General features: G+C 34.1%; 1 non-coding gene across 1 annotated transcript; it reads right to left on the bottom strand.

The window, feature by feature from the left end:
• Positions 1-622: 622 nt before the first annotated feature.
• Positions 623-695, bottom strand: TRNAT-CGU (transfer RNA threonine (anticodon CGU)). Its single transcript has one exon. It is a non-coding gene; the product is annotated as a tRNA-Thr (tRNA).
• Between the last annotated feature and the right edge of the window lie 279 nt (positions 696-974).

Genomic DNA, 974 nt, shown 5'->3' with positions numbered 1-974 from the left:
TCCGCATTACACTACACAAACACACCCCTACAGTAAACAAAGAAAAGGCGCTAAAACTAGCAACAGCCAGTTTTGATGATGGCCAATAGCAGGCCGAAACATGTTAATAAGGTAATATAAAATTTAACACAAGAAATAATGCGTTTTCCGAAATTTAAATTTATATCTATAAATGGAGAAATTTTTGTTTTTATAAGACTTCAAAATTTAAATTTTTAGTGTCCACTACTATCTATAACTTTTCAATTATAAAAACTATTTATTTGATCAAAAATAGCACTAAATAATACTGTTGTTAATTAATAACAGTGTATAGAACACGCAGTAAAAATTGCATGTTCCTAGCATCAAAATTATTTTCAGAACCTTTAGGCCTACTCTTTGAAAATGCTGAAATGGGATGAAAAAAAGTGTAACACAACAGCTCTTAAAGTCTGCATAGTATTCAAATTAAATTGTGCAACAATTTAATATGGCGTAATATTTATGCTTCCAAATTCCGCATGGCACTATAACTACCTCAATATATTGTGAAGCAAATCAGTAAACTTCTGGAAAGAGGCCATCTACAACCCTACTTCATATAATGAAAGAATAATTAATATTTGAGGAGAAAAATTCGCTCCGGCGCCGGGGATCGAACCCGGGTTCTTGGTTCTACGTACCAAACGCTCTGACCACTGAGCTACGCCGAATTCAATCCACAGCACCGGATCGAATCTTCCTCCTTCAGTATTTCCCTTTGTGGCCTGACTTCAAGTTATGCATATATGTTGACGTATATATATATTGTCAACTGCCATTATACTAGGAGCGCACTCAGTTGAGTGAATTATTTGGCCGGGATTCCGCAGTTATGATGCAATTTTTCTCCTCAACCTATTAACTGTCAACATTACAGAGATTATTCTGTAGGACAAATTAATAAATCCATAATATGAAAGAATAAGACAGAAATAAATTGTCATGAAGTC

The sequence above is a fragment of the Periplaneta americana genome, chromosome 7 (genome assembly GCF_040183065.1).
Source record: "Periplaneta americana isolate PAMFEO1 chromosome 7, P.americana_PAMFEO1_priV1, whole genome shotgun sequence".
NCBI lineage: Eukaryota > Metazoa > Arthropoda > Insecta > Blattodea > Blattidae > Periplaneta > Periplaneta americana.
This window is presented reverse-complemented; position numbering and strand designations above follow the sequence as displayed.